General features: G+C 45.0%; 1 long non-coding RNA gene across 1 annotated transcript in view; it reads left to right on the top strand.

Annotated features, from left to right (window-relative positions):
* Nucleotides 1-111: 111 nt before the first annotated feature.
* Nucleotides 112-14,210, top strand: part of LOC129851330 (uncharacterized) — a 15,844-nt gene continuing 1,745 nt past the window's right edge. The window contains exon 1 of the long non-coding RNA XR_008758962.1: nt 112-833. This is a non-coding gene — a long non-coding RNA (uncharacterized LOC129851330). The remainder of the gene's footprint in view (nt 834-14,210) is intronic.

Raw genomic sequence — 14,210 nt, 5'->3', positions numbered from 1 at the left:
ATTGATTTTTCCATATTGTTAAACTAAATTTGAAGTCTGCTAACATTTCCTCATAACATGTTACGAATCTCGACCATTTGTAATATTTTTCACGATCTTCATTGCAGGACATTTATTTAGGAAAAAGCCGAGGTAACGGCCTAAATTCTTGCTAAGTATTGCTTATTCTTGCTGGCGGAATGGAGGTCTACAAGGCAAGCTGGAACCAATGTCTGGAACGGTTGTCAACCCAATGACCAATGAGATAGCATGGAATACTGATTGTGCTTGCGAGACAGCCAATGAGAGCCAGGCATCTGAAAGGTCAAGGGCTAGTGCATCTGTATGGCTGTGTACATGAACATTATTAGATTGTTTGAACAGGTGATATCAAAGCAACAGGATATAATTTTACATCCTATATGTTGATATTTATTTTAGCTACTGTACTTATCAAACATATTGTATCTGACATTTTAGGAAAATATCACAAGTGTCGCTTCAGTCCCGAGAGCAAATTAGACCCTGTCTGCAAGTGACTATACAGGAGATTTTGAATAGATTCATAAAGATTCAATTACATCAAAATAAATAGCATAATGAGCAAACATAGTTCTGAATGTTTGATTGCGGGCTATTAAACCAATGCAATTCCTCTTTACGCCACAAGATGTCAGCCTTAGCTAGCAATGCAAGATATGCTGTCATTTTATCCCAGCGATTCCCAAATATGTCTTTGCCTTTAATAAATATGCAGCTCCAAAAATTGTTCGGTTACCAAGAATATTAACTGTTTACTTTGCAAGCTCACCAACAATGGGGCATCAAGCAACAATAGGCCTACTGGTCTTGTGGTATGTACAAATTGCTTGAAATTGATCATTTAGTTATAAAGCTTGCATTTGGAATATATTGTACAAACTCATTATTACATAATCAAAATGTGTTGTAGACAAAATAAAGAAACGGGCTGTCTGGTAGCCTCAATAAATAGACAGACTTGTAGTTGAACAAGTCATTGCATGTATAGATTGTTTTTACTTGACTTGAGACTTGACTTGAAAAAACTTGTGACTGGACTCAACTTGACTGCCTCTTAGAATGCATGACTTGGACTTGACTGGCTCTTAGAATGTATGACTTGGACTTGACTGGCTCTTAGAATGTATGACTTGGATTTGACTGGCTCTTAGAATGTATTACTTGGACTTAACTGGCTCTTAGAATGTATGACTTGGACATAACTGGCTCTTAGAATGTATGACTTGGACTTGGTTGGCTCTTAGAATGTATGACTTGGACTTGACTGACTCTTAGATGTATGACTTGGATTTGACTGGCTCTTAGAATGTATGACTTGGACTTGACTGGCTCTTAGAATGTATGACTTGGACTTAACTGGCTCTTAGAATGTATGACTTGGACTTGGTTGGCTCTTAGAATGTATGACTTGGACTTGACTGACTCTTAGATGTATGACTTGGATTTGACTGGCTCTTAGAATGTATAACTTGGACTTGACTGGCTCTTAGAATGTATGACTTGGACTTAACTGGCTCTTAGAATGTATAACTTGGACTTGAATGGCTCTTAGAATGTATGCCTTGGACTTGACTGGCTCTTAGAATGTATGACTTGGATTTGACTGGCTCTTAGAATGTATGACTTGGACTTGACTGGCTCTTAGAATGTATGACTTGGACTTGACTGGCTCTTAGAATGTATGACTTGAACATAACTGGCTCTTAGAATGTATGACTTGGACATAACTGGCTCTTAGAATATATGACCATACCCCTATACATACCTACCTACATCACATACCCCTATACATACCTACCTACATCACTTTAGTATCCCTGTCCCTTACCCCTATACCTACATCACTTTAGTATCCCTGTCCCTTACCCCTATACCTACATCACTTTAGTATCCCTGTCCCCTTACCCCTATACCTACATCACTTTAGTATCCCTGTCCCCTTACCCCTATACCTACATCACTTTAGTATCCCTGTCCCTTACCCCTATACCTACATCACTTTAGTATCCCTGTCCCCTTACCCCTATACCTACATCACTTTAGTATCCCTGTCCCCTTACCCCTATACCTACATCACTTTAGTATCCCTGTCCCCTTACCCCTATATCTACATCACTTTAGTATCCCTGTCCCCTTACCCCTATACCTACATCACTTTAGTACCCCTGTCCTCTTACCTCTATATCTACATCACTTTAGTATCCCTGTCCCTTACCCCTATACCTACATCACTTCAGTATCCCTGTCCCCTGTCCCCTTACCCCTATACCTACATCACTTTAGTATCCCTGTCCCTTACCCCTATACCTACATCACTTTAGTATCCCTGTCCCCTTACCCCTATACCTACATCACTTTAGTACCCCTGTCCCCTTACCCCTATACCTACATCACTTTAGTATCCCTGTCCCCTTACCCCTATACCTACATCACTTTAGTATCCCTGTCCCCTTACCCCTATACCTACATCACTTTAGTATCCCTGTCCCCTGTCCCCTTACCCCTATACCTACATCACTTTAGTATCCCTGTCCCCTTACCTCTATATCTACATCACTTTAGTACCCCTGTCCCCTTACCCCTATACCTACATCACTTTAGTATCCCTGTCCCCTTACCCCTATACCTACATCACTTTAGTATCCCTGTCCCCTTACCCCTATACCTACATCACTTTAGTATCCCTGTCCCCTTACCCCTATACCTACATCACTTTAGTATCCCTGTCCCCTTACCCCTATACCTACATCACTTTAGTATCCCTGTCCCCTTACCCCTATACCTACATAACTTTAGTATCCCTGTCCCCTGTCCCCTTACCCCTTTACCTACATCACTTTAGTATCCCTGTCCCTTACCTCTATACCTACATCACTACATCATAAAGTGATGTAGGTATAGAGGTAAGGGACAGGGATACTAAAGTGATGTCCCTGTCCCCTTACCCCTATACCTTTATCCCTGTCCCCTTACCCCTATACCTACATCACTTTAGTATCCCTGTCCCCTTACCCCTATACCTACATCACTTTAGTATCCCTGTCCCCTTACCCCTTTACCTACATCACTTTAGTATCCCTGTCCCTTACCTCTATACCTACATCACTTTAGTATCCCTGTCCCCTTACCCCTATACCTACATCACTTTAGTATCCCTGTCCCCTTACCCCTATATCTACATCACTTTAGTACCCCTGTCCCCTTACCCCTATACCTACATACCTTTAGTATCCCTGTCCCCTTACCCCTATACCTACATCACTTTAGTATCCCTGTCCCCTTACCCCTATAACTACATCACTTTAGTATCCCTGTCCCCTTACCCCTATACCTACATCACTTTAGTATCCCTGTCCCCTTACCCCTATACCTACATCACTTTAGTATCCCTGTCCCCTTACCCCTATATCTACATCACTTTAGTATCCCTGTCCCCTTACCCCTATATCTACATCACTTTAGTATCCCTGTCCCCTTACCCCTATACCTACATCACTTTAGTATCCCTGTCCCCTTACCCCTATACCTACATCACTTTAGTATTACATTTACATTTAAGTCATTTAGCAGACGCTCTTATCCAGAGCGACTTACAAATTGGTGCATTCACCTTATGATATCCAGTGGAACAACCACTTTACAATAGTGCATCTAAATCTTTTAGGGGGGGGGGGGAGGATTAGAAGGATTACTTTATCCTATCCTAGGTATTCCTTAAAGAGGTGGGGTTTCAGGTGTCTCCGGAAGGTGGTGATTGACTCCGCTGACCTGGCGTCGTGAGGGAGTTTGTTCCACCATTGGGGTGCCAGAGCAGCGAACAGTTTTGACTGGGCTGAGCGGGAACTGTACTTCCTCAGAGGTAGGGAGGCGAGCAGGCCAGAGGTGGATGAACGCAGTGCCCTTGTTTGGGTGTAGGGCCTGATCAGAGCCTGAAGGTACGGAGGTGCCGTTCCCCTCACAGCTCCGTAGGCAAGCACCATGGTCTTGTAGCGGATGCGAGCTTCAACTGGAAGCCAGTGGAGAGAGCGGAGGAGCGGGGTGACGTGAGAGAACTTGGGAAAGTTGAACACCAGACGGGCTGCGGCGTTCTGGATGAGTTGTAGGGGTTTAATGGCACAGGCAGGGAGCCCAGCCAACAGCGAGTTGCAGTAATCCAGACGGGAGATGACAAGTGCCTGGATTAGGACCTGCGCCGCTTCCTGCGTGAGGCAGGGTCGTACTCTGCGAATGTTGTAGAGCATGAACCTACAGGAACGGGTCACCGCCTTGATGTTAGTTGAGAACGACAGGGTGTTGTCCAGGATCACGCCAAGGTTCTTAGCACTCTGGGAGGAGGACACAATGGATTTGTCAACCGTGATGGCGAGATCATGGAACGGGCAGTCCTTCCCCGGGAGGAAGAGCGTCTCCGTCTTGCCGAGGTTCAGCTTGAGGTGGTGATCCGTCATCCACTATCCCTGTCCCTTACCCCTATACCTACATCACTTTAGTATCCCTGTCCCTTACCCCTATACCTACATCACTTTAGTATCCCTGTCCCTTACCCCTATACCTACATCACTTTAGTATCCCTGTCCCCTTACCCCTATATCTACATCACTTTAGTATCCCTGTTCCCTTACCCCTATATCTACATCACTTTAGTACCCCTGTCCCCTTACCCCTATATCTACATCACTTTAGTACCCCTGTCCCCTTACCCCTATATCTACATCACTTTAGTACCCCTGACCCCTTACCTCTATACCTACATCACTTTAGTATCCCTGTCCTTTACCCCTATACCTACATCACTTTAGTATCCCTGTCCCCTTACCCATATACCTACATCACTTTAGTATCCCTGTCCCTTACCTCTATACCTACATCACTTTAGTGTCCCTGTCCTTTACCCCTATACCTACATCACTTTAGTATCCCTGTCCCCTTACCCCTATACCTACATCACTTTAGTATCCCTTACCCCTATACCTACATCACTTTAGTATCCCTGTCCCTTACCTCTATACCTACATCACTTTAGTGTCCCTGTCCTTTACCCCTATACCTACATCACTTTAGTACCCCTGTCCCTTACCCCTATACCTACATCACTTTAGTATCCATGTCCCCTTTACCCCTATACCTACATCACTTTAGTGTCCCTGTCCCTTACCCCTATACCTACATCACTTTAGTATCCCTGTCCCTTACCCCTATACCTACATCACTTTAGTATCCCTGTCCCCTTACCCCTATACCTACATCACTTTAGTACCCCTGTCCCTTACCCCTATACCTACATCACTTTAGTATCCCTGTCCCCTTACCCCTATACCTACATCACTTTAGTGTCCCTGTCCCTTACCCCTATACCTACATCACTTTAGTATCCCTGTCCCCTTACCCCTATACCTACATCACTTTAGTACCCCTGTCCCCTTACCCCTATACCTACATCACTTTAGTGTCCCTGTCCCTTACCCCTATACCTACATCACTTTAGTATCCCTGTCCCTTACCCCTATACCTACATCACTTTAGTATCCCTATCCCTTACCCCTATACCTACATGACTTTAGTATCCCTGTCCCTTACCCCTATACCTACATCACTTTAGTATCCCTGTCCCCTTACCCCTATACCTACATCACTTTAGGATCCCTGTCCCCTTACCCCTATACCTACATCACTTTAGTACCCCTGTCCCCTTACCCCTATACCTACATCACTTTAGTATCCCTGTCCCTTACCCTATACCTACATCACTTTAGTATCCCTGTCCCTTACCTCTATACCTACATCACTTTAGTATCCCTCTCCCCTTACCCCTATACCTACATCACTTTAGTATCCCTGTCCCCTTACCCCTATACCTACATCACCTTAGTATCCCTGTCCCCTTACCCCTATACCTACATCACTTTAGTATCCCTGTCCCCTTACCCCTATACCTTCATCACTTTAGTATCCCTGTCCCCTTACCCCTATATCTACATCACTTTAGTATCCCTGTCCCTTACCCCTATACCTACATAACTTTAGTATCCCTGTCCCCTTACCTCTATACCTACATAACTTTAGTATCCCTGTCCCTTACCCCTATACCTACATCACTTTAGTATCCCTGTCCCCTTACACCTATACCTACATCACTTTAGTATCCCTGTCCCTTACCCCTATACCTACATCACTTTAGTATCCCTGTCCCCTTACCTCTATACCTACATCACTTTAGTATCCCTGTCCCCTTACCCCTATACCTACATCACTTTAGTATCCCTGTCCCTTACCCCTATACCTACATCACTTTAGTATCCCTGTCCCTTACCCCTATACCTACATCACTTTAGTGTCCCTGTCCCCTTACACCTATACCTACATCACTTCAGTATCCCTGTCCCTTACCTCTATACCTACATCACTGTAGTATCCCTGTCCCCTTACCCCTATACCTACATCACTTTAGTATCCCTGTCCCCTTACCCTTATACCTACATCACTGTAGTATCCCTGTCCCCTTACCCCTATACCTACATCACTTTAGTATCCTTTACTCCTATACCTACATCACATTAGTATCCTTTACTCCTATACCTACATCACTTTAGTATCCTTTACTCCTATACCTACATCACTTTAGTATCCTTTACTCCTATACCTACATCACTTTAGTATCCTTTACTCCTATACCTACATTACTTTAGTATCCTTTACTCCTATACCTACATCACTTTAGTATCCCTGTCCCTTTACCCCTATACCTACATCACTGTAGTATCCCTGTCCCCTTACCCCTATACCTACATCACTTTAGTATCCCTGTCCCCTTACACCTATACCTACATCACTTCAGTATCCCTGTCCCTTACCTCTATACCTACATCACTGTAGTATCCCTGTCCCCTTACCCCTATACCTACATCACTTTAGTATCCCTGTCCCCTTACCCTTATACCTACATCACTGTAGTATCCCTGTCCCTTACCCCTATATCTACATCACTTTAGTATCCCTGTACCCTTACCCCTATTTCTACATCACTTTAGTATCCCTGTCCACTTACCTCTATACCTACATCACTTTAGTATCCCTGTCCCCTTACCCTTATACCTACATCACTTTAGTATCCCTGTCCCCTTACCCCTATACCTACATCACTTTAGTATCCCTGTCCCCTTACCTCTATATCTACATCACTTTAGTATCCCTGTCCCCTTACCCCTATATCTACATCACTTTAGTATCCCTGTCCCCTTACCCCTATACCTACATCACTTTAGTATCCCTGTCCCCTTACCCCTATACCTACATCACTTTAGTATCCCTGTCCCTTACCCCTATACCTACATCACTTTAGTACCCCTGTCCCCTTACCCTTATACCTACATCACTGTAGTATCCCTGTCCCCTTACCCCTATACCTACATCACTTTAGTATCCCTGTCCCCTTACCCCTATACCTACATCACTTTAGTATCCCTGTCCCTTTACCTCTATACCTACATCACTTTAGTATCCCTGTCCCCTTACCTCTATACCTACATCACTTTAGTGTCCCTGTCCCCTTTCCCCTATAGCTACATCACTTTAGTATCCCTGTCCCCTTACCCCTATACCTACATCACTTTAGTATCCCTGTCCCTTTACCTCTATACCTACATCACTTTAGTATCCCTGTCCCCTTACCTCTATACCTACATCACTTTAGTGTCCCTGTCCCCTTTCCCCTATAGCTACATCACTTTAGTATCCCTGTCCCCTTACCCCTATACCTACATCACTTTAGTATCCCTGTCCCTTACCCCTATACCTACATCACTTTAGTATCCCTGTCCCTTACCCCTATACCTACATCACTTTAGTATCCCTGTCCCCTTACCCTTATACCTACATCACCTTAGTATCCCTGTCCCTTACCCTTATACCTACATCACTTTAGTATCCCTGTCCCCTTACCCCTATACCTACATCACTTTAGTATCCCTGTCCCCTTACCCCTATACCTACATCACTTTAGTATCCCTGTCCCCTTACCCCTATACCTACATCACTTTAGTATCCCTGTCCCTGTCCCTTACTCCTATACCTACATCACTTTAGTGTCCCTGTCCCTTTACCCCTTTACTTACATCACTTTAGTATCCCTGTCCCCTTACCTCTATACCTACATCACTTTAGTATCCCTGTCCCCTTACCTCTATACCTACATCACTTTAGTGTCCCTGTCCCCTTTCCCCTATAGCTACTTCACTTTAGTATCCCTGTCCCCTACCCCTATACCTACATCACTTTAGTATCCCTGTCCCTTACCCCTATACCTACATCACTTTAGTATCCCTGTCCCTTACCCCTATACCTACATCACTTTAGTATCCCTGTCCCCTTACCCCTATACCTACATCACTTTAGTATCCCTGTCCCTTACCCCTATACCTACATCACTTTAGTATCTCTGTCCCCTTACCCTTATACCTACATCACTTTAGTATCCCTGTCCCTTACCCTTATACCTACATCACTTTAGTATCCCTGTCCCCTTACCCCTATACCTACATCACTTTAGTATCCCTGTCCCCTTACCCCTATACCTACATCACTTTAGTATCCCTGTCCCCTTACCCCTATACCTACATCCCTTTAGTATCCCTGTCCCTGTCCCTTACTCCTATACCTACATCACTTTAGTGTCCCTGTCCCTTTACCCCTATACCTACATCACTTTAGTATCCCTGTCCCCTTACCTCTATACCTACATCACTTTAGTATCCCTGTCCCCTTACCTCTATACCTACATCACTTTAGTGTCCCTGTCCCCTTTCCCCTATAGCTACATCACTTTAGTATCCCTGTCCCCTACCCCTATACCTACATCACTTTAGTATCCCTGTCCTTTACCCCTATACCTACATCACTTTAGTATCCCTGTCCCTTACCCCTATACCTACATCACTTTAGTATCCCTGTCCCCTTACCCCTATACCTACATCACTTTAGTATCCCTGTCCTTTACCCCTATACCTACATCACTTTAGTATCCCTGTCCTTTACCCCTATACCTACATCACGTTAGTATCCCTGTCCCCTTACCTCTATACCTACATCACTTTAGTATCCCTGTCCCCTTACCCCTATACCTACATCACTTTATTATCCCTGTCCCCTTACCCCTATACCTACATCACTTTAGTATCCCTGTCCCCTTACCCCTATACGTACATCACTTTAGTATCCCTGTCCCCTTACCCCTATACCTACATCAGTTTAGTATCCCTGTCCCTGTCCCCTTACCCCTATACCTACATCACTTTAGTATCCCTGTCCCTTACCCCTATACCTACATCACTTTAGTATCCCTGTCCCCTTACCCCTATACCTACATCACTTTAGTATCCCTGTCCCCTTACCCCTATACCTACATAACTTTAGTATCCCTGTCCCCTGTCCCCTTACCCCTATACCTACATCACTTTAGTATCCCTGTCCCCTTACCCCTATACCTACATCACTTTAGTATCCCTGTCCCTTACCCCTATACCTACATCACTTTAGTATCCCTGTCCCTTACCCCTATACCTACATCACTTTAGTACCCCTGTCCCCTTACCCCTATACCTACATCACTTTAGTATCCCTGTCCCCTTACCCCTATACCTACATCACTTTAGTATCCCTGTCCCCTTACCCCTATACCTACATCACTTTAGTATCCCTGTCCCCTTACCCCTATACCTACATCACTTTAGTACCCCTGTCCCCTTACCCCTATACCTACATCACTTTAGTATCCCTGTCCCCTTACCCCTATACCTACATCACTTTAGTATCCCTGTCCCCTTACCCCTATACCTACATCACTTTAGTATCCCTGTCCCTTACCCCTATACCTACATCACTTTAGTATCCCTGTCCCCTTACCCCTATACCTACATCACTTTAGTATCCCTGTCCCCTTACCCCTATACCTACATCACTTTAGTATCCCTGTCCCCTTACCCCTATACCTACATCACTTTAGTATCCCTGTCCCCTTACCCCTATACCTACATCACTTTAGTACCCCTGTCCCCTTACCCCTATACCTACATCACTTTAGTGTCCCTGTCCCTTACTCCTATACCGACATCACTTTAGTATCCCTGTCCCCTTACCCCTATACCTACATCACTTTAGTATCCCTGTCCCCTTACCCCTATACCTACATCACTTTAGTATCCCTGTCCCTTACCCCTATACCTACATCACTTTAGTATCCCTGTCCCTTACCCCTATACCTACATCACTTTAGTACCCCTGTCCCCTTACCCCTATACCTACATCACTTTAGTATCCCTGTCCCCTTACCCCTATACCTACATCACTTTAGTATCCCTGTCCCCTTACCCCTATACCTACATCACTTTAGTATCCCTGTCCCCTTACCCCTATACCTACATCACTTTAGTACCCCTGTCCCCTTACCCCTATACCTACATAACTTTAGTATCCCTGTCCCCTGTCCCCTTACCCCTATACCTACATCACTTTAGTATCCCTGTCCCCTTACCCCTATACCTACATCACTTTAGTATCCCTGTCCCTTACCCCTATACCTACATCACTTTAGTATCCCTGTCCCTTACCCCTATACCTACATCACTTTAGTATCCCTGTCCCCTTACCCCTATACCTACATCACTTTAGTATCCCTGTCCCTTACCCCTATACCTACATCACTTTAGTATCCCTGTCCCCCTACCCCTATACCTACATCACTTTAGTATCCCTGTCCCCTTAACCCTATACCTACATCACTTTAGTATCCCTGTCCCTTACCCCTATACCTACATCACTTTAGTATCCCTGTCCCTTACCCCTATACCTACATCACTTTAGTATCCCTGTCCCTTACCCCTATACCTACATCACTTTAGTGTCCCTGTCCCTTACTCCTATACCGACATCACTTTAGTATCCCTGTCCCCTTACCTCTATACCTACATCACTTTAGTATCCCTGTCCCCTTACCTCTATACCTACATCACTTTAGTGTCCCTGTCCCCTTTCCCCTATACCTACATCACTTTAGTATCCCTGTCCCCTTACCTCTATACCTACATCACTTTAGTGTCCCTGTCCCCTTTCCCCTATAGCTACATCACTTTAGTATCCCTGTCCCCTACCCCTATACCTACATCACTTTAGTATCCCTGTCCTTTACCCCTATACCTACATCACTTTAGTATCCCTGTCCCTTACCCCTATACCTACATCACTTTAGTATCCCTGTCCCCTTACCCCTATACCTACATCACTTTAGTATCCCTGTCCTTTACCCCTATACCTACATCACTTTAGTATCCCTGTCCTTTACCCCTATACCTACATCACGTTAGTATCCCTGTCCCCTTACCTCTATACCTACATCACTTTAGTATCCCTGTCCCCTTACCCCTATACCTACATCACTTTATTATCCCTGTCCCCTTACCCCTATACCTACATCACTTTAGTATCCCTGTCCCCTTACCCCTATACCTACATCACTTTAGTATCCCTGTCCCCTTACCCCTATACCTACATCAGTTTAGTATCCCTGTCCCTGTCCCCTTACCCCTATACCTACATCACTTTAGTATCCCTGTCCCTTACCCCTATACCTACATCACTTTAGTATCCCTGTCCCCTTACCCCTATACCTACATCACTTTAGTATCCCTGTCCCCTTACCCCTATACCTACATAACTTTAGTATCCCTGTCCCCTGTCCCCTTACCCCTATACCTACATCACTTTAGTATCCCTGTCCCCTTACCCCTATACCTACATCACTTTAGTATCCCTGTCCCTTACCCCTATACCTACATCACTTTAGTATCCCTGTCCCTTACCCCTATACCTACATCACTTTAGTACCCCTGTCCCCTTACCCCTATACCTACATCACTTTAGTATCCCTGTCCCCTTACCCCTATACCTACATCACTTTAGTATCCCTGTCCCCTTACCCCTATACCTACATCACTTTAGTATCCCTGTCCCCTTACCCCTATACCTACATCACTTTAGTACCCCTGTCCCCTTACCCCTATACCTACATCACTTTAGTATCCCTGTCCCCTTACCCCAAACCTACATCACTTTAGTATCCCTGTCCCCTTACCCCTATACCTACATCACTTTAGTATCCCTGTCCCTTACCCCTATACCTACATCACTTTAGTATCCCTGTCCCCTTACCCCTATACCTACATCACTTTAGTATCCCTGTCCCCTTACCCCTATACCTACATCACTTTAGTATCCCTGTCCCCTTACCCCTATACCTACATCACTTTAGTATCCCTGTCCCCTTACCCCTATACCTACATCACTTTAGTACCCCTGTCCCCTTACCCCTATACCTACATCACTTTAGTGTCCCTGTCCCTTACTCCTATACCGACATCACTTTAGTATCCCTGTCCCCTTACCCCTATACCTACATCACTTTAGTATCCCTGTCCCCTTACCCCTATACCTACATCACTTTAGTATCCCTGTCCCTTACCCCTATACCTACATCACTTTAGTATCCCTGTCCCTTACCCCTATACCTACATCACTTTAGTACCCCTGTCCCCTTACCCCTATACCTACATCACTTTAGTATCCCTGTCCCCTTACCCCTATACCTACATCACTTTAGTGTCCCTGTCCCCTTACCCCTATACCTACATCACTTTAGTATCCCTGTCCCCTTACCCCTATACCTACATCACTTTAGTACCCCTGTCCCCTTACCCCTATACCTACATAACTTTAGTATCCCTGTCCCCTGTCCCCTTACCCCTATACCTACATCACTTTAGTATCCCTGTCCCCTTACCCCTATACCTACATCACTTTAGTATCCCTGTCCCTTACCCCTATACCTACATCACTTTAGTATCCCTGTCCCTTACCCCTATACCTACATCACTTTAGTATCCCTGTCCCCTTACCCCTATACCTACATCACTTTAGTATCCCTGTCCCTTACCCCTATACCTACATCACTTTAGTATCCCTGTCCCCTGTCCCCCTACCCCTATACCTACATCACTTTAGTATCCCTGTCCCCTTAACCCTATACCTACATCACTTTAGTATCCCTGTCCCTTACCCCTATACCTACATCACTTTAGTATCCCTGTCCCTTACCCCTATACCTACATCACTTTAGTATCCCTGTCCCTTACCCCTATACCTACATCACTTTAGTGTCCCTGTCCCTTACTCCTATACCGACATCACTTTAGTATCCCTGTCCCTTACCCCTATACCTACATCACTTTAGTATCCCTGTCCCCTTACCCCTATACCTACATCACTTTAGTATCCCTGTCCCTTACCCCTATACCTACATCACTTTAGTATCCCTGTCCCCTTACCCCTATACCTACATCACTTTAGTATCCCTGTCCCTTACCCCTATACCTACATCACTTTAGTATCCCTGTCCCCTTACCCCTATACCTACATCACTTTAGTATCCCTGTCCCCTTACCCCTATACCTACATCACTTTAGTATCCCTGTCCCCTTACCCCTATACCTACATCACTTTAGTATCCCTGTCCCCTTACCCCTATACCTACATCACTTTAGTACCCCTGTCCCCTTACCCCTATACCTACATCACTTTAGTGTCCCTGTCCCTTACTCCTATACCGACATCACTTTAGTATCCCTGTCCCCTTACCCCTATACCTACATCACTTTAGTATCCCTGTCCCCTTACCCCTATACCTACATCACTTTAGTACCCCTGTCCCCTTACCCCTATACCTACATCACTTTAGTATCCCTGTCCCCTTACCCCTATACCTACATCACTTTAGTATCCCTGTCCCCTTACCCCTATACCTACATCACTTTAGTATCCCTGTCCTTTTCCCCTATACCTACATCACTTTAGTATCCCTGTCCCCTTACCCCTATACCTACATCACTTTAGTATCCCTGTCCCCTTACCCCTATACCTACATCACTTTAGTATCCCTGTCCTTTACCCCTATACCTACATCACTTTAGTATCCCTGTCCCCTTACCCCTATACCTACATCACTTTAGTATCCCTGTCCCCTTACCCCTATATCTACATCACTTTAGTACCCTGTCCCCTTACCCCTATACCTACATCACTTTAGTATCCCTGTCCTTTACCCCTATACCTACATCACTTTAGTATCCCTGTCCCCTTACCCCTAT

This window comes from Salvelinus fontinalis, chromosome 3, assembly GCF_029448725.1.
Source record: "Salvelinus fontinalis isolate EN_2023a chromosome 3, ASM2944872v1, whole genome shotgun sequence".
NCBI classification, from domain to species: Eukaryota; Metazoa; Chordata; class Actinopteri; order Salmoniformes; family Salmonidae; genus Salvelinus; species Salvelinus fontinalis.
Note: the sequence above shows the minus strand (reverse complement) of the source record. Positions and strands in the feature narration are given on the sequence as shown.